At 43.9% G+C, this 25402-nt stretch overlaps 1 protein-coding gene across 2 annotated transcripts in view; it reads left to right on the top strand.

Moving 5' to 3' along the window:
• The window catches only part of RAD51B (RAD51 paralog B), a 683675-nt gene that overhangs the window by 493033 nt on the left and 165240 nt on the right, over positions 1-25402 (top strand). The gene's annotated exons all lie outside the window — the stretch shown is intronic.

A 25402-nucleotide genomic window follows, 5' to 3' on the forward strand; every position in this document is an offset into this window, starting at 1 on the left:
GATGCTCATCGTTTATCACTTTCACTTCTTCAGGATATCCTCCACAGCCACGAGGCTGTGCCTAGTTACTTCCTGTGGAAGACAGTGGATCCTCAGGGTTGGAAAGTGTGTTCCACAATGAAGTTCCACTTCCGAGAAGGTTGTGTTTGGTTTCCTCAGAGTGTTACTCTCTGCACCCACCGCTCAAGGTCTCCACCAGCATATTTTGCTGCCCCTCGTTATCAGGCATATGATAAGAGGCAGAATATAAATATTTGCCCAGACATCATTTGGTCTTAAGTCGACCCTACCAGCTGCAGCTTCTTAAAACTGATCACTTATACTCTGTAAGTCCCAAGGCCTCTTCTAAGAAGACAGAGGTGCGTAGGTAGCCCCTGAGAGGTTCGCTGAGTGGGACATTTGGGGTTGTGAGTACTTTCTGCTTACAAGCTTCTCCTTCAATATCCCTATTTAGGTATATGGTCTGTTGAATAATTCAGTGACCACTTAAATTTCTTCTCATGAGTCAGCTTTTCACTTTGAAAAAGCAACCCCATTTGTATCGATGAAGTTTCACTTTTTTTTTTTTTTTTTTTAAGTTTCTTACCTTATTGAATGGAGGAACTAAGAATAGGGAGGAAAGATTTTTACCAAAATGCATAAATTAAGGATTTTTAAAATTATTTTTCTTCCTTTAAGTCTTCGTTGTTTACATGGTAGAATTTTATTATTAAAGAAATTAGTAGGGGTGCCTGGGTGGCTCAGTCAGTTGAGTGTCCGCCTTTGACTTAGGTCATGATCCCAGGGTCCTGGGATGGAGCCCAGCATTGGGCTCCCTGCTGAGCAGGGAGCCTGCTTCTCTCTCTTCCTCTCCTGCTTGTGCTCTCTCCCTCTCTCCCTCTGTCAAAAGAGATTAGTGGAGAAATGAACCAGTTCTCAAAAGTGTGAGGCAGGATTGCCCAATATGGCTCTCTCCTGCCTGGTCTTGGTACCAGGTGAGTCTCCAAGTAGCTGGCACACTAATGACACCTGGAAACAATAAGCACCGGGAAAGAAGTTGTTGGGGGGGGGGGGGGGGGGGGGGGGGGGGTCTTAAAAGAGGAGAAGGGTGATAAATAACTTGTAAAGGAGTTGTTTGCCTCCCGGCATAGCCAGGTTGACATGACGGGTCTCAGTGTGTGCTAACATCATTTATCACTTGTGGTAAACTCCTGTGAAGGAAACCATTCCCCAGTCTACTGATTTGACTAAAAAAAAGTTGTTTGGGGGTCAGAATAAAAGTTCCCTTTTCTTGTTTTCATCCTTGGGTTGCAAATTATACCCTCTTTTTAGCATTCTGATACGCAACTGGTCACCTTTTAAGCAATTGTTACGAGGAATTCTATCACAAGCCTCAAATAAGAATTCATTAAAAATAACTTCGCATTTCCTCTAGACCCAGAGGTCAGTAAGCTGTCTGAAAGAGCTCCTTTTCACCACTACACCCCAAGTGCAACAACCCCTCTTGACATGGGCTGATTTCCCCGTCACTGTGGCCTTCCAGGATGGACGGAGAAGATAGAGGAGAAGCGTGTGGGAGTGCGCTGCCAACAGAGATGGGCGACTTAAGTTACTACAATGGCCATCTGTCTCTGTTTTGCTAACTCATTAGCTCGGACACCACATTGTGTTAATCCTCACTTCCCCTGGCTATGAGCTGGCTCCAGATCTCCAGGGAACAGTGGGACTGCTCGGCCTGACTCTCCCGTCAGCTGGGCCACAGCCTCTCTGTATCAGGCAGCCTGCCAGGTCTGCCACCCCTCACTGCTGCATGACATTGAGCCGAGGCTTCCTGGCCCCTACGATAGAAACGTAAGCCTCCAGACTTAGCTCACTCTTCCAAAGACTCTGCTAGCCAACGTAATAGGCTTGGTTCTTTCACCCCTAGCACCCCCTCCCTCCTAGCACTCCCTCAAGGCAACTGGCAACTTGAGGCTGACCATCTTAGAAGCTGGATGGCACTGTACCACCAACCAAACGCTCTTCTCTGCTTTCTGGGTCTCACAGGAGAGCCCATTGGGCAGCTAGGAAAGCAAAGCCTAAGGTGTCCCCCAGAACTATAACCAAAAAGACATGTCTTTCTTCTAGTCCTAGTCTAGCATTAAGAGCATTCAACAGTGACACTCAGGGCACTTTCTGAGAATAGTTCAGAAATGTCATTGTCTCTGCTGGTGTGCTGGCTAAGATATGGAAATCATTTCTGTTGACTTATTTTGACTTCTCTGACCCTTGGTTTTCTCATCTGTGAAAGGGTGTTTTCTGAGAAGGGCTAAGATATTTTATGAAATCTTTTCCAGCTATAAAAAGGAAGTATGCTGTGCTTATTAATAGCAAAATTTGCTAATATTTACATATATGCCAGACACAACTCTAGGCATTTCACATAGTTGAAATCCTTTGAGTTTGTCTGCAGTAGGTATTATTATTAGCTCTGATTTATAGATGAGGAAACTGAGGCACTGAGAGGTTAAGCAGTGTGTCCCAAGGAAACAGCTGATAAGTTACAAAACCAGAACTGAAATCCAGAGGTTGGCTCCTTTAGCCACCTACAAACTTTAGAGTTTGTACCTTTAGCCACTTACTGTAGTCACTTAAGGTGGTCCTTTAAATACTCCATCTGCTCTTTTCCCTCAGCATGATTTCCAAAGTTTGCAGGTTATTTAGATGCAATCTCATCCATATTGAGGCCAACTTCTCCTTTGGAAGTAATCGCTGCCCCCTTTGTACAAATAGAAATTCTGAGGAAAAAAAGCAGGGACTTATACATAAGGCCACACACAAGCTATTGGCAGGACCCAGGAATCCCGCTTTCCTGCTGGGGGCTCCATCTGTTAAGTGTCTCTCCCACTCGTAATTATGATGGGCAGAAAATGCAAATATTGGAGGTTAAATATTCTTTGACCTGCTTAACCCTTGCAACCAGAGCAAATCAGGAACAGCTCCATGGACAATTGAGTTAAGTTCCCAACTCAAACTTTGAATGATCTATGCAGGATATAAAGCATTTACAAGCCTAGGACTCATACAAATGTTGCAATAACATACTGTTTCCTATTTCTCTCCTTGCTGTAAAACAGCCACTAAATATCTTACACCTCCCTGGATGGCAGGGGTCGCAGCTAATTCTGCAAATTTCCTCCCACATTCAGTCCAGGCAGGGCTCATCGAGGGATTTTAATAGCAGGAGATGATGGAGAGCTTGATTTTTTGGGTCCTTTCTGACTCTCTTTGCTGTGATGCTGTCTAGACCCCACTGACCCTTCCTATTTCCTCCCATCTCCCGGAATGGCATTTGCCATTAGCATTTTGGTTTTGAAAGCTGATCCAGAACTCCTCTTTACAGAATTCCCTCTCTTGTCTGTCTCCAGAGGGGTTTCTCATGGAGCAGCAGGAAGGGGATTGCTTCTGCCTCTCATTTACTGCTACCTTTCCAGCTCACTAGAAGACCGTTTGTCATGTTATCTGGGGAACAGGGAAAGCATATACAACTTGGGTCAGCCGGAGTCTGCTTTATGACACAGGAAAATCTGAATCAAGCTGAACCTCTGTGTCCAGTCACCTCTCCCGTGCAGGTCTGGACCTAACAGAGCAGAATGAAAAGCAATACTGAAATGCTGAACTTATTGATGGCCTTTCAGTAACAAAACCATCTGGTCCATGGTATCGGCAGCCATCACTTGCTCCTTTTTTTCCTTAGCACAATTAAACCACGGACCCATTCCCCACAAAGGCCAGTTCCATGTTTAACTGAAGACGCACAGAAATAAATGCGTGTTGGCAGGAAGACAAGCCCTGAGATGAAGCAGGAGGTATGCTGGCTGATAGAAAGGCTGTCATTTTCATTTCTGCTCCATGGCAGCGGCCTCGGATGGATAGCATCCAGGTAACTTGTAGTGCCTGCACCTTATTAAACTCCTGTTGGATTCATAATTTACAGCGAAAATGCACCTGGAATATTTCAAGTTGGAACTAGACTCTGGTTCATTTGTTCTCAAAAATGATATACAAATTGATTGTGCAACCTCCAGCAAGTAACGGGAAAGCCTTCAGAGTAGAATTTCTGTTAAGAACTTTATTTCTTGATTTATAAATTCCATAATGTCGACTACTGGACAGGCATCATGCCTCTAAAGCAGGACACACCTAGAGGGCTTGGTTTCTCTACAGTCATCTCTTTTAGGTAGGACTCTATTGCATGCAACAGAAAGCATCCTCAAAGTAAGCAAAAGTGCAAATTTTTGCAGGGATACAGGTGTATCTGCAGGAGCTAAGGGTTGGAACGCAGCTGACTTCAGGAACAGATGAGACTGGTGTTAAGTACCATCAAGCTAGTCTCTCGCTCGTTCTCTCTCTCAAGCTCTCTTACACACCCTCATGCATGTGCACACACACATTCACAACCCGTTCATCTTTTCTGAAAGAACTGTCACTAGATGGATCTCCTAGATGATGAATAGCCACTAAATACACATGGCTGTTAAACACTGAAATGTGCCCTAAGTGAGCAGAGACTGGGTGGCACAGTGGGTTCAATGTCGGACTCTTTAATCTCAGCTCTGGTGCTGATCTCAGGTTTGTGAGATCGAGCCCTGTGTCAGGCTCCGTGCTGAGCATGAAACCTGCTTAAGATTCTCTCTCTTCCTCGCCCTCTGCCCCTCCCCTGCCAAAATACAGTATCTGGAAAAATAATGCAAAATATCTTGATTTTCATACTAATTACATGTTGAAGGATAATATTTTAGATATGTTGCACTGAAGGCAATATATAATTAACATGTATTTCACCTTTTTCTTCTTCTTTTGTTTCATGTGGCTACTAGAAAATTTTAAAATTACATTTGTGGGCTGCATTATATTTCTAAGGACCATGCTGTTCTAAATGGTTTTACCAAATATCTAGAGCAACACAAATCTCTCCGTGCCTTACCCTGCGTTAGTGTGCTTGAGGGTCACTAAAAAAAAGACATTCAGAGACATATGGGTATCCTCCACCTTTCAAAAGTTTGTTTTATGCCACTTTGTTTTTAGGAAAGAGCTACATCGATAGCTGTTCTTATTAATGAGAGAAATCTAAAGGATTTTCATTTTTACAGAAAGAGCAAAAAGAGGCTTCATGTAGCATTGGTTCTGCATTGAGACCTCATAGAGGCAGGACGGGGCCTGGCTCCTTCTCCTGGAGCCACACTCTGTAGCATGTCAGGTTAAAGCCACCAGAGCTCTGGACTGTGTGAGCACTTGTGTTTTCTCTCCACTTCTTTTTTGCATCCATTAGCAAGATGTGTCCTAAGGTATCCATTAAGCCTGCAAGAGGTGATTTTTTTTGAATCTGGGAACACTCAGAATTCTTTCCATATAAATTCGTGGTGTTTGTTTCTTCACTTTATGCCATTTCAGTTTACAAAAGTTTCAGAGGCATGGTCTGCTTTTAGATAGCAGGGGGAAACCCATACACCAGTCAAACACATCACCTTACTCCATCCTTTTCCCTTCCCTTTACCATTCGTGGTGACTCCTACTTAAGCTGTAACAGTTTCTTCCTTTTCATTTATATACTCACCTGAAAAGTACTTATCAAGCCCCTCTTCTGTGCTAGGTGTTGATTAGGCACTGGGGGAGAAAAGTTCTCAGCCTTCCCTGAGTATCTCTTCTACGGGTTTAGCCATGTTTTGTTTGCTTTTGTGACTGAAAGCTCAGTGCAGGAACGGACATCACAGTGTGGCTGCATCTGATGCGGCCCGATCAACACTGTGAGTGAGCCTGAGTGAGACAAGAACTTGGATTTCCAGAGTCACCATTAATGCAGTGTTGTCAAGGGAGAGGTGAAGGATGCTGACAGTAATGAGTCAGGATCTATGCATGACATGGGTCTGTGCTTCTTGTCCTGCTTTTTTTGAGCCAGGTTCCAGAGCCCCTTTCTCAGGGATGACACTAAGGAGATACAGTCATGTTGTCTTTGTCATCACCACCACAAAAAAGAGAGAATTGTGCAATTGGAAGTGCAATTTGAGATATTTTTCCCCACTCAAAAGACAGTTGTTTCTCGACTTCCCAACAGAATGTGTATGAAAGCCTTGGGATTCAGGTTTTCTTTTGTTTTGTTTTCATTTAAGTAGCTTTTAAAATTGGGTATAATATAGTAAAAAAAAAAACCCAACAACCCTGGTACATCACGAGTGTGCAACACCATGAACTTTCTCAGTGAACACGCATGTATAACCAGCACCCAGATGAAGAAACAAAACATTAATGGTACCCAGGGGCTCCCTCTTCCTGTCACTACCCATATCTCCCAAAGGTAGCCACCATCTGAATTTCTACAACCACAGATTAGCTTTGCTTATTTTTGAACTTTATGTAAATGGAATCATATAGTACATTTTCTTTGGTACCGTTTCTTTTGCTCAACATTATTTTTATAGAATTTATCCATGTTGTTGCCTGTACCAACAGAAAGTATAGATAGCCAAAAAATAAAAGTTATAATCCTGCTATTGTAAGATAATATAAAATATCAGTGTTTATAATTCTAGGCACCTCTCTATGCAATACAAATACTTCCATAAATTTTTTTTTCAAAAATTAGACCATAGTACACATAATACTTTGTGATTTGCTCTTTTGTTTAATATATTAGGTCTGCGAAATTATCTTAAATGGTGGTCTTTCTTAAGGAAGTTGCAGTATGAATTGAGCTGAAAGATAACTTAAAAGGTGGAATTTAGGGTGCCTGGCTGGCTTAGTGGGTAGAGCATGCAACTCTTGATCTTGGGGTTGTAAGTTTGAGCCCCACGTTGGGTGTAGAGATTACTTAAAAATAAAATCTTTAAAAATAAAATAGAAAAACATTTTTTAAAAAGTGGAAACTTATTTTTTTTAATTAAGAATACATATTAGAATCTGTATTCATCATTTTGTTAGATCTAGATGTGGCCCACCTTGGCTGGGCTTCCAGGAGACTTCTGAATAATGTGGTAAGTAAATGGACCACTGAGTGGCCAGGTTGACCACTGAGATACTGGAGACTGAGTTGGGCCTCTTCTTTCTCAATGAATCTTCTGAATTTCTCCCTACTGTTTTAAATCCAGGTATTCTGATAATATGTAACACGTTAGGAATGTGGGTAATTTTCTGAGTGGCTTGTTGGAGTCTCTGTTCAAGTCCTAACTTATTCTTTAACTTGAGATAAGTCTGTAATATGTTCCTTATTTCTTAAATGGACAATCTCATCACCACATCTGTTTGGGATCATAAGAAATAATACTTATGTAACATTTTGGAGTCTGTAAATGAAGTGTTCTGTTAAGTTGCTGACTGTTCTTAAAATTTCCTCAACTAACATTGTGGAAATCCATTGTCATGCATATCATTGCTGAGCGGGGTCATAACTAGACTACAAGTCTTGAGTAGTGGAAACATGTAAACCTTGAGGTTCCAGTCATTTATTTAAAAAGCTACCTATTTATTTCCTAGATTTTAATACTAAGAGGCTAGCCTGTTATAGTTTTGGTTTCCACACTAAATCTTCCCGCTTGGGTCTTTATCCTTCCCCATTTTGGATTGTATCTATTGGCATATGCCAATGGGTTTTCCTGAGTGAGGTCAGCTGGAACACTAGTATTCTGACGTTAACTTTCCCCTGTAGGAGTAAAGAGAAGTAAGTATCCCTGTTAGCCCGTACAAATTCTTCACATGATACTCTTCAGACACTGTCAGGGACCCCTTGGGACCAGCACTGGATGAAGCTTAAAGAAAGTGTACTATGGTGCAGAAAATGCTGGAGCCAATGTATGCAGAGATATAATAGTAGTAGGGGGTCTTGGAGATGGGAGGGGTATTAGAGGCCTCTAGTCCTGCTCCCTCATTTTTCAAATGGGGAAACTAAGGCTTAAGGAGTTCACAGAATGGACTTAGAAGTTTGGTGTTCCATCACTCAGCCAGATGTCTGTACTCTTTAGGAGGCAATGTCTGAGGAGTGATTAGGGTGATCTAGACTGCATTAAACTAGTGCCGTCTCTGGTAGCATCTAAAACCTTCCTCTTCTCCAGGTCACCCCCACATCTTTCCTCTTTCCTCATCTAGAGATGTGATGGTGAGAGGAACTTGGCATTCTATCTGATTGGCATTAGAAACTTGGCCTTCTGCTGGAGAATTCAAAAGTTTAGTTCAGGAGATGTTCAGAAGATACCTTTCTCCAGAATCAGGTGGTAGATGTCAACTGTTATTAAATTTATGAGGCTTTCTTCCTTCTTTCCTTTCCTTCCTTCTCTTTCCTTCCTTCCTTCCCTTTCTTTCCTTCTTTCCCTTTCCATTTCTTCCTTCCCTTTCCTTCCTTCCTTTTCTGTGGCATTCTTTTTTAAACTTGTTTCTGATCCAACCTCTTAATCCTCACTTTTCAAGTTCAATTACATTTCTGTTGTCATAGATGTTTCAGTTGTCGAGTCTTGAGTATGCAAAGATGCTGAGCTTGCCCTTCTGAAATTCTTCCGGGGTCAACTGGCCTTATTTGTCTGGGTCCAGGCAATGAGAATATTTCCAACTCCTTGGGGACTGTCTTGGCCTTGAGCAGAAGTGGGGTCTGAATCATTACCTAAGAGAGCTTTGTAGATTGTCACAGTTGGCAGCCTCAGGACTTGAGCTAATCCTGGAAATTCCTTAACTTCCCAGAAAGAAGGCTCCACAAGGTCAGGCTGAGGTCCTCAGAGAGAGCAGATGGAATAAAGCTTGCAACTAGTCACTTCTGCAGCTGGACCTGGAGATAAATAAAGTCATACCCATTTTTGTGGATCATCAAGCCTTTGCTTCTCAGGGGCTATCTGTTCTTGCTTCTTTTTCCCTGTGTGTGCGGGGAGGAGGCACTGCAGTCACCGAAAGAAAAGCAAGAAAATGTGTTGACTCAGTTCCCATGGTGAATGCAAGGAAAGCCAGGCCAATGGAAACAACTGAGAAATTACAAAAATGTGTTTCTTTCTGGCAGCGGTGCAGTCGGTCCTTCATATCCAGTCACTATAATCGACTCATCACCCAAACTCTTTCCAGGGTCATTATCCCAGTTGTGGGGGGCTGCTTCTCCTGCAAACAGATGTTGGTTTTACTAAGTGTCCTCTCTCCCCAACTTTCTCTGTGGCAAGTGAAGAGTATCAAAGCATCACTTAGGGAAATAAAGTTTAAAAGATCAGAGAAAAAATCCTGCAGATCTTCTAAAGGCTCTGGCATAACTGGCTCAAGTCACATAAATTATAAACTATGAAGCCACCTGTAAAATCCAGTTTTAATTAACTTGAAGGCATGTTGGTGTTTTTTGCTAAAATGAAATTGTATTGCAGTGGAAAACCACCAAGACAAGGTACATTGGGGCATTGTTCACTGGGGCTTGGGTGTTGGCAAGCGAATCGTGTACTTAGAGAAAGCTAAGTAAACCTTGTTTCTCTGGGGCCTTCTTAGCTTTGGAGGACTTGTCCTATGTTCCCTGGAATGTCGGGAGTGCCCCCAGGTAGGACCCCGGTGCGACTCAAAAAGTATGCCGATTCTTATTTTTATTACCATTCTAGTCTTCTGTCATCCCGCTCCCTGCCTGTCCCCATCTCTCTTTAGCCCTTGGCCTTGACACCCTAGGACTGCCTCTTTCATTCCCCCACCCCTTGCACTGACTGATCTGATCCCCACTATCATTTGTGTGAACAGTGGATGACAGAGAGCACTCTATAAGGAGACAAGAATGCTATTTCAGGCTTACAAGACAAATGGAGCCCAGACACCACAAGGGGCTGGTGAAAACTTGAACCCCTCTTTTGAAACTCGTACTTCACTCGTTATCTGCGAGCTGAAAGGGACCTTCAAGATCCTCTAATCAAAGGCCCTCGTTTTCCTAAGGAGGACACTGAGCCTCAGAGGTGAAGTGACTTGCCCGAACTAGTGAAGACCATTCAAGGGGGGCTTCTCCATCTCATCTCCTGCCCTTTCCCCTCCAGCCAGTGCTGCAAGTTCTGCAACCCTGTTGATTCCAACACAGCCCCCAGCCTGGGAATCCTGCCTTGTCAGCAGAACGTCTCTGCAAGTTGACATAGGCCATGTGCGCGTTTGGTCAGGAGGGTGGCCGGGTTTCCCGTTCCGGTTCTGCCTCTGCTTTGTTGGCTTAAACGAGTCACTTCTTCCTTTGTCTATTTGCCCGATTGCTAAGGAGAAGATAATGAACCTTTCCACCTATCAGGCTCACTTGAGTATTATAAAGAATAATCAGGTGATATTTGTGAAGTGCTTTGAGCCTCTGGGAATGAGGAGGGGTGAGTTCAGTAGAGAGCATTATTAGCTGCAAGCACTTATCAATGGAGCTGTTTAACAATAGTGGAGAGTAAGGATACTCAGAAATGAATTCCAGGGACTAGCCCTGCTTTGAATTGAGGAGGAGGATTAGCAGGGACCTAATAGGTATTCCCCTTCTCCAGTTTCTTTAGTGTGCCGTCAGACTGGGAAAGGTAATGACATTCTTCTGTGTCGGATTCAGCCTGGAGTTTCAATTGGGATGTCAAAGTGTACTTGTCTTCTATTCTCATACCGAGGCTGTGTTATGATTGTTAAAGCCCTGGGCATCTTCTATCCCCTGGGGTAATTTCACTGAGAAGCTATACAAAGTAATTTCTATGCAGCGGCTGGGCTGCCGTTTATAAGGTTGATTAGTGGAGCTTCTAAATCTAAAAGTGCCCGGGGAGCAATGTGGGTGATGTGGAGAAATAAAAGGCAAGGTCTTCATCATTGTTGATCTTTTTTTACTATCCCGCTCTGTGGGGATTTTCTCGGGAACTCAAATGTACGCACGGCGCAAAACACAGGGCCTAATGGCCACCGTGTCATTCTCTTGCGTGTGAAAACAGGGATGTAGCCCAAGTGAACGTGAACTTGCCAGGTCACTAAATACATTTAGAGCCACCTTTTAATGTCCCCTTCCCCACCAAGGGCTCGATGAGCGAGCGTTGTTTCTGGGCGCCTGAGACATGTGAGAATGTTTTCGAATGGTTATTCTGAGGAAGGAACTGTTGTTCCACACTCATACCCCACTGTTTGAAGACCCTCCGTCCTGAGTTCAGGTCTCTCTCTCACTTTCAGGGTCAGGAAGACAGGAAAAGAAAATCAAAGCCGGAGACATGTTTTGAGTTCGTGCAGCTCTCGTGGGCCAGCAGGACAATGAACCAGGAAGGATGTGGCTCTCTTCTTAGTGGGTAGGAGTAGGGCCAGATTTGATCATCGTTTTCTGGAGGGTAGGGAGAGCACAAGATGTCATTTGGAACTGTAATTTTCCTGATCAAAGTTATATTAAGGAACATGCACCAATTGTGTCTTTGTCCCCTGAAGTCTGTGGGCCTCTCCCTAATGGCCGCTCCCACAAACCCCCCTCCCTCACACCCATTCTCCAGACCTCCTCCTGTAGGGGTTGCCTGTCCAGCTTTTCCCTCATGGGAGGCGAGAGGTGCCTGCACTCACATCGCTCTTGGGGGGACCTGTGAGTTTCCAGTAACGTCCTCCGCTGTGGTACAACTACAGGCAACGGCCAGCAAGACATGCCCCCAGATCCCTGTCCCACTCACACACGTGAACACACGTGAACACGCCTGGCGGCGGGGGCTCCCTCTGCCTCTCCCGTCACCCTGCTGGGTCCTGTGACGCTCCACTGTGAGTCCTGCACCTCTTTGGGGGCCAACTCAGACCTCTAAACCGACGCCTGGATTCCTTCCGTCCTGGGTCAGCCACCAACTCACTTTCGTGTTTCCTCTCCAAATCCCTTCTCTGCCCTGAGACTCCATGAAATAATATGGGATTTACTTGGCAGGAATCTCTGACCTCCTTCAAAGACCCAAGTTTCTTGTTTATTGTAGTTTGAATGTCTCAATCCTACAAAAGCATTTGGAATATTTTCTTCATTTCCCTCTCTCAAGGTATCTGTTTTGTCCCAGACATGCCTCCCCCAGTGTGTTTCAGGGAAGGACGCCGAGACTTTGGGCCCCAGCTGCTGCCCTTTCCTTCACCTCTGCCAGGGCCCAGACCAGCGCTGGGCTGACCTTCCCGGGCAGGCCAGAAGAGAAGGCTGTGGAAGCCCGCACGCCCCCCACTGTCCCTCCCTCTGTGGCCACAGCTGCTTGCCCTCCCCACACCCCTCCCCTGCTCTTTTTCTCAGTGAGCCTCAGCGCTAGTGCCCCAGTGAGCCGCTGGGAACAGAGGTCTGTCCCCTGCACTGGCCTCGGCTCCCCACACTAGAACATTCAGGCGTCAATGGGAAACAGCAAGATCTGTCAGCATTGCCCCTTTCTTCTGGGCTTTGAGGGCCACATTCTCCACGGCCATCTGTTCCCTTTCACCTCTCTGGACAATGTTGCTTTTTAAAGGCAGCGATTCTTCCTCCTTTATCCCCTCCTCTCCCGCCTCCCCTTCTTCTCTGCTCCCACCCTTGTCCCTCTCTCTTTCCCAACCCTATGAAATTAGCCTCTCTTAAGAGGAAACTTGCCCTTCTTCCACACAAAGCTGTTTTGCAACCTCTGTGGGTTTTTTGATTTTTGATTTTTAAGTTTTTTTTGAAGGGACACGTTGCTACTTTTAAAGTTTGTGATTGTCTTGGGGGAATTCTTTTGATAAGGATGGGAGGGAGGAGGATAGAAAAGCTTTTCAGTCATGCAAAAAGAAAATCCAGAATAATAATGAGTTTTCTGTTCCTGCTGGTGGTCACTTGCCTCTTAAAAGAAGGAACCCTCCCTTTTCTTCCCTAGATGATCAGTTTAAGGACATTTTTACACCCCAAAGGTCTTTCCACCATGTATTTTATTACAATTTTGTTGTTGCTACCATGTCATTGCTGTTGTGCTGTTTTTAATTTAGAGCTGGGGCTGCTGGGAAGTGGGTACATGACCGTTTTGGTCTTATGCAGAGCTGTACGCAGTTATGGAAGTGCCTGATCAGGCGGGGAGGCCATATCTTCTGAGTGAAGCAACACATCCTGACGTCTGAGGAGTGTCCAGGAAGGGGCGTTTGTACCAGTACTGACCCCGTGACTCAATGTGTGACCTTAGGCATGTCACTTTCCCTAAAACAATGATGATAAAATCTGTTACTAAAAAAATGTTTAATACGTGATTTTTCTGCGTGTACCATTACTCTGTTTCATAAACAAGATGAGTCTGTGATAATGTCATGAAACCTTTATGGGCCATCCTTGGCTAAGGATGCTATAATAATCCGCTGCTGGGGTCAGACTCAGCTGCGGTTGCGGGAAGGCAGGGAGAACAAGGACTCCGGGCCCTCACTGCTTGTTGGAGTCATGGGCAAGGCTGACACACAGGCTCAGTGGTCTGTCAGTGAATCCTCCGTCCACCTCTTACTAGCTCCATAAATGTAGATAAATTTTTGTCATCTCTAAAATAAGGGTAATAATAGTATCCAACTTCATGGTGTTATTGGGACGACTAAAAGATCTGTTTCACTTGGCACTGCTTTCTGGCCTATTATGGATGCATGTGAATGTTAACCATGATTATGGACCCCCTTCCTATCCCACCACCATATTACAGATGAGAATAAGGGCTAACTGGCTTCCTGTGGGGCTTTTCTGACTCTCTCACATTTACCTTCTGCTGCTTTATTTTTCAGTGTAGAGTTAACATTGATAAAAGAAGTAATTATCAATGGGATTGCAATGATGATTGACATAGCAATTCCACTTAGAAATGTCATAAAATAGAAACATCCTAAGGTATAAAAAAATATATATAATCATATCCTTCTGGCAAAGGAGGTGAACCAGATGTGGAGATTATATTCATGGAAGGAAAGCCAATCACGATTTTGGCAACTAAGGTTATTTTACATATTTTCAGTTGGAAATCTACAGAACCTGGAGACTTATTTTTCTTTGGTATCAGTTTCTAGAAAGGTATCGTATGACTAAGAGTTTCCCAACAATAGGGAAAGAACATTATTAAAATATGCTTTTCTAGACAGGCAGAGATGACTCTGCATAAGAAATTGAATATTACAACTTAATGAGGAAAGGAGCGTGAGTGTAGTATCTAGAAAATGGGGTGAGTCTTCTCTCCCAGAGAGAGAGAGAGAGAGAGAGAGATGAATGGTCATTCTTTAAATATTTTCTAAATAGCTGAAAGAAATAATGAAAGAAGTGATGAGTCGGACTGCTGGGTTCAAAGCCTTGCTGTGACATTTGCATGGTGACCTTGGGCAATAACTTACTCCCTCTGTAGCTTAACCTCTTTCCTTAGAAAACTGGTGTGATAATGGCCTCTCCTTCATCGAGATCATGTGTGTTAGGTATTGAGCCCAGGGTCTAGAACATACTAATTATTCCAAAACGTTACCTCATGATTCTTTACTGTAATGTCTTATACCAAGTGATGTCTGAGCTATGGGACAAGTTATACCAAGTGGGTGGTCTTGATCACTTTGTTGAATCTGGTCATTTTCAGTAAATCCATAGTTATGTCCTTTTTCTAGATAAACAGTGGCCTTTAGGGAAGAAGGAAATTGCTTTGCTCAAGAACTCCTATTTCACAGATGTGTACTGACCGCCTGCTGTCACCAAAACCAGTTCTCCCCAATTAAAATAGTCCTGTGAGCATCAGCACATTTTGTTCATCAGTTCCCTCTCCTGCCCCATGAGGCGCCTGCCTAAAAATATTTGACTCTACCGTCAGGGATCAGGGCAGTCTTGTGAGGGAACACTGGAGGAAGTTAAAGGAAGGTCATCTCCATTGCCCCAGATCCCCCACACCTGGGCAATGCTCACATGGCAACTTGTGATCCAGGGGCCACTGTGAAGTCTGGTCATGAATGGAGTTTCCCCCCTCTTCTGTAGCCCCAATTGGTTATAGCCTTATGTTGGCATGACAACCATGGGGGGGCTGTATCCGGGTGCACACCCCAAAAAGGGAGAAGTGCAGCAGCTTCTCCTTGCCTTGACTCAGGAAGCCCAGCTCCAGATGTCAAGGGAACAAAAGCTGAACTTCAGGAACCCGGCAACCCAGCTGAGCTCCCCAGTGTGGGAAAAGATACCCCAAGTACCCTGGGGTTCTTGTCTAAAACTCAGGGTGTCGAGAACCCAGGGATCGCCTCACTGAACTATTCACCGTTCTGTTCCTTAACTCCCATCCTCCTCCTTGCAGCCTTCAGGGGCAACAACCACGTGTGATGCCAGCATTCCATTCCCTCCCATGCATGAAAATATCCTGATTCCTATCACGATCTTGCTGCTTCCCAAAGGGGTGCTTGAAATGGGGCAGGAAGAAAGCATAACAATAAATCTTTGCACACTCGGGGCAAGGTGATAATTAAAAGCATTCTCCACAGCGATGTGCTCTCTGAGGCCAAAAGGGAGGCAGCTGGTCAGCAGAAAGTGCTAGCGTGCCTGGGCCGGGGCCCCAGCTCTGCCTCACACAAGGTGGGTTTCAGTCAAGTCGCTTCTTAGTCTGTGAAATGGGAATAATGATTACACTGATGGGCGGGACCAAGTGCCTTTAAGTTGAATTAATCAGATGCACTTGTGTTCTCTGGAATGTTCAGAACACCTCCGGGTTCTTAGCTCCTGCCCCACCTGATTCTCTTTCTCCCTCACTGGCGCCCTGTTGTTCTCACTGAAGAAACACAGGGAAGCCCAAGTTCTGAAAACTGAGCTGTGTTTGGTGTCCGGAAGAAAAGCAGGTCAAGGAGCCTGACTGACCAGGGCCCTTAATGAGGGTCTCTGCCTGAGGGGGGAACCTGGGCCTCTTTACCAGCCCCATCTTGTCCCATGCCTCGGGCCGTCAGCTGCCCCGCCTCCACTCTCTGACTTAGGGTTTGGGGTTGCTCCTCTGACAACAACTCCAAGCAGATGAGTTATGGCGTTTCTAAACAATTTACATCGCTTCCCTATTCCTCTTGGGAAGTAGGGTGGGAGATAAAGTCAGCAGATAGGAGTCTTAAAAACTGGGCCAAAGGGCATTCACCAGCCTGGTGTCTCCCACTGATGAAAAGAATGCAAAGCTACATGACAAGATAGGAGCTGGAGTTTTTTATTTAAACGCAAGTGCTTCCATAACAGTACTTGGGCTGTCCGTGAGGTCTGAGAAGTTTATAACTGCAAGTGCCTGGTACATGGTTTTTTCCAGACTTTAATGCATATAGGGAAAGGGGAGAGGCTTTTTTAATCATCTGGGAGAGGCTTTTGAAAATGTAGACTCCTGGGCATTACCCCTCAGAGATGCTGATGCCTTCGGTTTGGGATGGGGACAAGCGGTCTACATTGTAAACAGTGGTTTACCTGGTTTAGAGGATTCTGATGCATAAACGTGCAAATGAAACAATGCCCTAGTAATTTCTCCAGAGATCCAGTCTTATGTTCTGATTTTCTGGCAGTGACCCAAGTCAGCTCTTAGAGTAGGCCAACCTACTCTAGGTTGATTCTTTTTGTTTGTTTGTTTTAAGTAAAAGAATTCAAATCTACAGAAAATTTCCAGGGAAAGTACAATGCACTCCCACACATGCTTCACCTAGACTTCTAACATTTTGCCACATTTTTAAAATCTCCCTCATATTATTATCAACTTATTTTTTATAATACAAATTTATTATTTTTATCTTTATGAGACCATCTGAGGGTGTAAGCTGTAGCTATCATGACCCTTCATCTCCAAATACTTCAGCATTTATCTCGGAAAAACAAGAACTTCTCTTACATAATAACCACGATACAATGATCTCATCCAGGAAATTAGCGCTGATATAATACTATTATCTAATATGCCAGTCAAAGTCAAACTTTGTCAGGTGTCCCAATTGTGTCCTTTATGGCAACTTCTCTTTTTTTCTGATTGAAGATCCACTCCAGGGTTAGACATTGTATGTAGTTGAAATGTCTTTTTGCGCGAATGATTTTTGTTCAAGAACACATTTCCTGGGCGCCTGGGTGGCTCAGTGGTTTAAGCCGCTGCCTTTGGCTCAGGTCATGATCTCAGGGTGCTGGGATCGAGTCCCACATCGGGCTCTCTGCTCAGCGGGGAGCCTGCTTCCCTCTATCTCTCTCTGTCTGCCTCTCCATCTACTTGTGATTTCTCTCTGTCAAATAAATAAATAAATAAAATCTTTAAAAAAAAAAAAAAAAGAACACATTTCCTGATAAACGACAGCATTCCCCCACCCCCCCCCCACCCCCATCCTTATTACCTGTGAAGAGCAGGGATGCAGTGCCAGCCTGAGCAACAGCAGACTTAACCTGGGCCCAGTTCAGCCCGACCTGAGGCTTTGGGAAGGGACCCTCTCTCCCGGTCCTGGGTTTGCCTAGCGAGCTTGTTCCTCATCACTGTTAGTGTGTCCCTTTGCTCTGCAGTCAGGTAGGCTACCATTGTCCAGACAAGTTCCCTGGACATGTAAAGCTCCTAAACACAACTTCACTCTAGTTTAAATCTCCCCAGGAGCGGTAACTGATAAAGGATATGCCCTGTTTTCTCCTTCCTAGCTTTCTCTGGAGGCAGTTGGCTGAATGCATACTTCTGAGGGGGATTTTCTTTTTTCTCCCCACAGCAGCCAGGGCTAGAGATAATCTGAAATCAGATTAGGTGACTGTATTTCTTCTGCTTCAGCCAGAAAAAAATAGTCACCTGAAAAAAGTATCAGGCAGTCAAAAAATGAGATAACCACATATAATACCAGGATTTAGTAAAATCCAGCTGGTATCGTCCTGTTGCCTCAGATTCTACAATGAGAGCAGAAAAGCAAAGCTCATACCAAGATTGCTGATTGGCATGATTTGAGGAATTCACTTACTTCCGGTGAGCATCTAGAACACATTTCACATAAGCATCTTCCTGGCTGATGTTGAATTAAGCCTAAATTCAGAAAGATAATGCCTCAGATTTCCTGAAATCTTTGGGCTTTTGTTTTCTTTGCTAGTATTCACTTAAGAATAGTATATGTTTTCTCTAATGAGTGAGTTTATTTTTAATTAAAGAGTTCTTTTCAAAGGGTTAGGAGACCTGGCCACAGGTCACCAGTCAGGACTTTCTCCCCCTCTTAAATAGAAGGTAGGTGGAGAAAGCCATATTGGAGAAAGGTTTCAGGTGCAAGGCCTCTTGGGGAAAGTAGGAAGTGGAGCTCGGTGGGAGAAGATTAATTCTCTCTCTTCAGACATGGAGTTCTATTCTTCCCATGCCTGTTACTGTTTTCATAGCTATTTTTGAGGACGTTCATGATTGTCACTGCAAACACCAGAGCAGTTCTGTGCGGTGTCCCCTATAGAACTTTTGATTGGTAAATTAAGATGCGTTCTAGTTAAGCACCCTCTTCCTGTTCTAGAGACTTCCCACAGGCATCCTGGTTTGCCCAGAACAGTCCTGATTCATCTCTGTTATCCCAATATAGTTATTAAAATGTCCCCATTTTATTTTCAAAAGTGTCCTATTTGGCTGATGACTTACATAACCATACTAAGACTCCGGAAAACTCCAAGTATGTTCTCCCCGCACAAAGCCAATGGAGCTGTTTGAGTGGTTTGTGCTAGCGCATACCAGTCTTCATCCTAGTGATTAGCTAACCCTGTTTCTTCCTTCTGCTGTAGAGGATTAACCCATCCCTAACTCTTGCATTCCAAAAGTTCTGATTGCCTCACCTTGTCTTGTCTTCTTCACGTTTCTAACCTTCCTCACTAACGAGTTTTGTTGGAACGTGGATCCTAGGTGTGTTGTGCAAGTCAAGGCTCTGGCCTGAATTCAGATCTTTCACCTCTAGCAGAGATGTTGGGATGAAATTTGCTGCTTTACCAAAGTGAAGCAGCCTTCACCTTTACTGGGCCAAATGCCTTCCTTGGGGACACAGATGATATTGAGGCAGTTATTGAGTGGTTTTATGCCTCAGATCCTTTATTTGTAAATCTGAAAGAAGACTAATAGCTTTAAAGTATTTTGAGAATCTCAAAGCTCCGAAGATTATAAATAACAAAAGATATTTTTTTCTCATCTAAAATGGCAGTGCAGATACTGCGGTTACTTACTTAATAGATAGCGTGTGTTTCCTGGGCCATTTGCAGCTGATGGGTTTTTTCCAGTGCTCTATTTATAGAGCTAGGTCAGAAATATCACTTCCGTTGGAACTTGACCTACAGACCATTGTCAGTTTTAAAGGCCTGAGGAAGTAGAGTGCACACTGAAGACAGCTGGTTCACAGGTTCAGTTAATGAACCACAAACCCCCAAGGAAATTAATTTTGCTGGAGGATAGATGTGTGAGCCTGTCCAAACCTCTTTTTATGTGATACCTTTGCACCATGGCCTCATGGAGCTTGTAGGTCATCTTGAATTCCTTATTCTAGAAATAACCAGTCCTAGGTAGTCCTCTTCCCTTTTACACCCCATTCATCCTCTTCAGCATTTCTTGCTGAAATTCTGGCCTCCTTGTCAAAAAAAAGCAAGACCTGATGATCTACTAACAGAGGTAGTTTGGGCTACTCTGAGAAACTCAGAGAAAAGCATATCTACATATTTCCCTACTTCATCTTTCGACTAGGGCTAACCAAGATTCTCTGTCACTTCCCCAGTTCAAATGAATGATCCAACAAAAATCTGTGCTGAGAAACAGAATTTAATGGATGGTAATCCCCTTCTGATTCTTACTGTCTCACTCAGACTCCCACCGTTAAGCTCTGTTGTTATGAAGCCGTGTTTGCTGGGACTTGGCAACCGGCCATCACATGTTTACCCATCATAAGGTTTTTAGGTAGGAGAAGACTAAGAAAATTCCTAGTCTGGAGGGAAATCTACTCTTAGGAAAAGGACCACCTGTCTGCCCTCTCTTCAAACTTACATGGGTGGTAAGTAGGGTACAGCCATTCAAAGATAGCACACAAAGTAGAACTTTCTCAAACTTCTGGAAAAAGTGAGGCCCAGAATGAAGAGCTAATTTCTTGTCATCAAAATGCCATAGATTCAAAGTTTTTAGTAGAGGCAGGAACTTCTGAGGCCATTTTCAACCAGCCCTTGTCATGGACGAGGAAACTGAGGCTCAAAGAGGCGAAGTAACTGGTCGTTAGCAAGGCCTGCCCTGAGCTTCTCTGCTACATCTCTCTCCTCCCACCCGTTCTCGTTAAAAGCCCACAGCTAAGTCAGAAATAGAACTCCAGGGTCCTGTCGTGAAGCCAGCAGCTGACCGTATGCTGCCATGCATTACACAGAACATGCTTTAGAATGTGAGGACAAAGATAAGAAAGAGACTGTTCATTCCAATGGTAACATGCCATCTCCTTCCCGGACTTATTGCAGTCTTGAAAAGATTTATAGGTTATTTTTTTCCTCCCTCCCTTCTGTTCGTCCTCCCTTCCTTCCCTTCTTCTTTCCTTCCTTCCTTCCCCTCCCACCATCTCTCTCTCTTTCTTTCTTCGTTCTAATCTCAATAAGTGGCCTTTCATCTAAAGGGACAGGAGGGGCCGCTGTCCAGGATATCCAGCTCTCCTGGGCTGTGAATTTTTCCTTCCTCCCCTCCCCTCCCCTCTCTCCTGGGAGTCAGTGCTTTGTTTACACTTGCCTTATTTTTAACATGGAAAAGTCTATCCTTTTAAAGTTGATCCTTGTGCCACAGGGCAGACACTTTTATATTGCGGACTAGAGATTCCGTTTAACCTCCCAGAAATGCTTAGCACAGGAGTCATAAATTGAAATGTTTTCAAAGAAGGAGCTTCCGCATTGAAGGCGCCCCAACAGGCCTCTTCTAGATACTGACACGAGTTGGTACCAGAAGCCCATTACCTTTTTGGAAATCAAGGCTACATAGCAACCTGATTATCCTCCTCCAGTCTGATTGCACAAGGACTACACCCTGCATGCAGAACAGGGAGCGAGCCCCTTGCCTTGTGAGCAATGTGTCTTCATAACCAACTCCCACTCCACAAGCATGGGGAATTGGATCCAAAAGATAGCGGTCATGAAAGCTATTCCAGAATCCAAGTCCTGTTGTTTTAACCACTTTATGACTGAGTTTTTCTAGCTTGCCTCATTATTAATAGAATAAAAAAATGTAGAAGATGATAATTCAACTCTCTTTCTCCCTAGAATTTCATTTCAGTCTTTAATCAGCATTTCTGTCATTTATACATATCAAATATCTCCATCTGTGAGTCACCACAAACCTTTGGTTGCCTAGAGGCAGGAATTATTATTCACATTTTACACAGATGGGTAAGCAATCACAGAAGGAAAACATGCTCTGACTTACCTAAGAGAATCTCAGAGAGTGGAGAACCCATGTCCCCACCGTCTGTTTTAGAGAAACTTGACTTCAGTGTAAACAAATTAGATTTTCTCCATGTAGCTTACTCAAATACTTCCACAAGCTCAATCCTGTGGTGACGAAAAATCCCCAATAATGAAAATGTTTTCAAAACCGAGTTCACTTATTTGATTTTTCTATCTGTATTGAAATGAACCAAATTCCAGTAAAATGAAGTCATTCTGCCTTGGCAGGTCTAAATATGGGAGTCATCAAAAAAGAGAAAGGCAGAGAGTGCCCTAATTTTTAGAACTTCCGGTTAAAATGAGCGTAGAGAAGACTCACTTATCTCTTTCCTGACCAATTAGGTCATTGGGCAGGAAAACACCTTTTCTGAAAGGCCAGCAAGTAGATTCCTTCTACCTTTAATTTCCCATAAACAGCATTAATGATTATTTATGCCAGAAATGTTTGAAAGTCAAAAGACAGGAGACATATTTTCTAGCTGCAAATAAAGTTACAGGGGCACTGGGGTGGCTCAGTGGGTTAAGTGTCTGCCTTTAGCTCAGGTCATGATCTCAGGGATCATGCCCCATGTTGGGCTTCCTGCTCAGCAGGGAGTCTGCTTCTCCCTTTCCCTCTGCCATCCCCCCAACACACACTTGTGTGCTCGTGCTCTCTCTCTCAAACAAATAAATAAAATCTTCTAAAAAGTTATTAAATTTATATTAACTGACAGTTTTCCCACCTTCTTCTCTCCCACTTCTCTCTCAAGTAATCCCACCACCTATAGCCACTCTTAGGGTCCTATCAAGTGAAATAACTTTTCAATTTTGGCCAGATTTTTAGGGCTTCCACCAGAGAGGGTCAGTTCCAGGCCACCTGATTTACACGAATCAGCTGCTGGGCCAGTTGAGCGAGGTTAAATAACTTGCCAAGCCAGGGCATGCACTGATCTTTCTGGAAACCCCTTGGCCCTGAGTTATCAGCGTATATCAGAACAGAGGAAGCTGGTTGTGGAGCCAGAGTGACACACAGATTCAGATGAGTGATGAGATGCTCGCACTGTGCCTCCATCAGTGTCGTCTCAGAGACGGGCCTTCAGGCTCTCTCTTCAGGCCCTTCCTGAAGCTCCCTGTCAACTGAGCTGACACGGCTGTGGGCTGTTTGACATAAGGAGCCTGGAGAAGGCTGACTGGAGTAGCGGTGAAGACAGTCGGCCCACTTTGAGTCCTGGCCCTGTCATTAACCAACCATGCGCCCATGGGAGAATGACCTTAATCCCTCACAGCTTTAGTTTGTCAATAGGGGTGAAGATATTCCCTACCTCCGTGAGGATCAAAAAAAGATATAACTAACAGATGAAGCTCAAACAAGACGTAAGCCCTCCTCATATAAAAGGCTCACCTAGGGCCTCCTTGGAGTACTTTAAAAATATTGTCTTTTCTTATCATTAGCTTTCAAGGTCCTCTGTTACTGCTCTTGTGGGGGCGTCATGTTTGTAAGCACTCCTCCACAAGCTGCTCACTCAGGGTTCCCATTAGAAGCTTTCCCGTGGTCATTTGCATTCACTGGCCTTTCGTCAGGCCCTGAGCTTACCTGCCCGGAAAGCAGCCAGGTACATGGGTTCATTGTTATACTGTTTTCATTGCTTTAGGGACATGGCATTCTTTAAATAGTCACTACTGGCCATATGGCTTTGACTCCTGAAAACATCTTCCAGACCTGAGAAGTGCCTATAATTTTATTATTTTTTAAAAATATGTATATTTTCTGAGTGCTTGACTAATTAACTCCTAATTAGTCTACATATCGTTTTTTGTGGCAAACTTGAAAGCTCAGCCTTACTTCATCCTATCACTTAGCAGGCACCTAAGAAACAAGCTTCTAACAAGTTTGTTTGAAAATTGTGAACATGGGGGGGTGCCTGGGTGGCTCAGTGGGTTAACGCCTCTGCCTTCAGCTCAGGTCATGATCCCAGGGTCCTGGGATTGAGCCCCGCATCGGGCTCTCAGCTCAGCAAGGAGCCTGCTTCCCCCCTCTCTCTCTGCCTGCCTCTCTGCCTACTTGTGATCTCTGTCAAATAAATAAATAAAATCTTTTAAAAAAAATGTGAACATGGTGTTAATTTTAGATTAAACAAGATAGAATTAAGAATGTAAATCTGCTGCTAAAACAAATATATGTAACATAGTTCAAAGTTTAGTAGGAACAACTTAGTAACTATTTAATCAGGATTTATTAAGTATCTTCTGTGTGTCAGTGACACAGAATGATTGAGGCATAAATTAAGTGATTTGGCCTAGCATAAATCAGAGATGGATTTGACTCTCTTAAGATATGTATTAGGGGTGTTAAGAAAAGCACACACAGGGAATATACCACAGGAGAGAAAACGGTGTAAAGTGAGAGAGGGAAATAAAGCATTATGGGAATTTAGAGGAGGAAGACAGTAAGTCTGTGAGGGCCAAGAAAGTGCCACAGAGGAGGTGGTATCGAAGATAATGTGTGGACCTAGAGGCATTTCAGGTGGGGAAGGGACATAGTGAAGAAGTGATTATGTTGGAGCAAGGTCTGTATGAAGTGGAATGGAGGGAGCTGAGTGGAAAGGCGGGTTGGGCACAGACTAGAAGAGCTCTGAATGCCAGTCTGAGGAATTTAGAGCTCTTTGGATGCACTTGGGAATTGCTGAAAGTTTTCAAGCACGCTTGGTCAGAAGTGACAGGGGAGTGTGCTTAAATGTGTGGTTGGGGAGGTTAATCAGGCAGAAGAGAGAATGGACTTTAGGAACGGACAGCGGCATGGACATCAGGTAGGAAGTTCTAGCAGCTTTCATCCCCAGGTGAAAGCTAATGAGGGTCTGATCTAAGGTTGGGGTAGGAGGAACAGAGGGTAGGGAAAAAGATATAGGTGAGATTTTACAGTTCAGTCAATAGAACGTCACAATATATTGGAACTGAGAAGCATGGGAGAAGGAGAAATTTAAAAGTGGAACTGAGGTTCTGAACCAGATTAACTAGAAGGCCGAAGAAAGGGACAAAGAAGGAAGAGTGAGTTATATGGGAAGACATAAGCTTGATTTGAAGATATTCAGGTTATGGTGCTGAAATTCATTAGGTCAGACTCGTAGTTCTTGTTCTTGAAAATGGAGGACAAGTGCTAAGGCGGGTTGTAGGTTGAGACAAGGCTTCAAAATCACCCATGTCAGGGTGTTGTCCTTGTCAACAATGAGGACATGCCATATGGAGCAGACGTTGCAAGCTTTGTGGGAATGAGTGATAGGCGGCTCCTAAGTATGTTCGTTTGTGCATTTTTTAGAAATTGTTAAATTAAGTCAGGGGGATTGTACTCAAACATTGACTTCCTCCTGGCTTCTCTTTTTTCAAAGTCAAAAGATGTGGTTGACTCTGAACTCATTTTGTCACACGACAGCACTAGCTGGAGCAGCCAGGGTCTGCCCCTCGTGATCATGGATAGATGCGCTCATTCTCCGCAGTCTCCACTACTCTCCGTCCATCTCCTAACAGTTCATATTAAACACAAAGTAGAGTAATGGTTGCCTAGGGCTGGGGGGCAGAGAGAGGGGCTTGAGGCTTATATGGCTAACGCACATGGAGTTTCTTTTTGAGGCGATGAAGTGTTCTAAAGCCAATTGTGGTAATGCTTGAACAACTCTGAATATAGTAAAAACCATTGGAGTGTACACTTTGGGTGGATTGTATGATGTGTGAATTATCTCAAAAAAGCTGTTTTATAAAAATGCGAAAACGAAAAAAGAAAAGAGAAGAAAAATCGGTTGCTATTGCCTTTCCAGGGTTGGTTTTCTTATAACAGAAAATATTTCTTTATTAATATGTCTCTATCAAAAAGGGGAAGATGGAAGACAAGAGGGGAGTGTATTTTAAGAAGAATGGAAGGAAGTATATCTCTTTGCAGCAATAAAGGATTCCTGCATTTTAAGATGCAAACACCTGGCCTCTTTACTAAATGCACATTGCCTTCCTAGGCACTGAAGGCACTTGGGTGATAGGAGAAAAATCAGTCACTGTCAGCCTCCTACAGTCCACCCGTAACTAGGAAGAGAAGGAGAAGAAAAGCAGAGAAGGAAAAGAACACTCATCAAGATCCAGAAGAAGCAGAAGAAGCATATCTTAGATGCCAAAAGA

Source organism: Mustela nigripes, chromosome 13 (genome assembly GCF_022355385.1).
Source record: "Mustela nigripes isolate SB6536 chromosome 13, MUSNIG.SB6536, whole genome shotgun sequence".
Taxonomy (NCBI): Eukaryota; Metazoa; Chordata; class Mammalia; order Carnivora; family Mustelidae; genus Mustela; species Mustela nigripes.